This window comes from Arvicola amphibius, chromosome 2 (assembly GCF_903992535.2).
Source record: "Arvicola amphibius chromosome 2, mArvAmp1.2, whole genome shotgun sequence".
Classification (NCBI taxonomy): domain Eukaryota; kingdom Metazoa; phylum Chordata; class Mammalia; order Rodentia; family Cricetidae; genus Arvicola; species Arvicola amphibius.
In genome coordinates this window covers 189,159,106-189,159,306 of record NC_052048.2, presented here as the reverse complement: position 1 = coordinate 189,159,306, position 201 = coordinate 189,159,106, and positions in this window count along the sequence as shown.

Here is a 201-nt window from a genome sequence, read left to right as displayed (position 1 = left end):
TTGCAGAAAGAACCACAAACTGAGATTACCCAAGCACCACCCAAGAACAGACCACCCAAAGTAAATGCCTAACATTCCAACTGCTGTAGATAGGTCCACCTGCCAGCACACATTCACCAAGACACCCTTAGACAGATGTCAGCCAATCAGGGGTCCTAAACCTCAGAAACTCCTCACCCCCACTTTACTACTATAAAATTC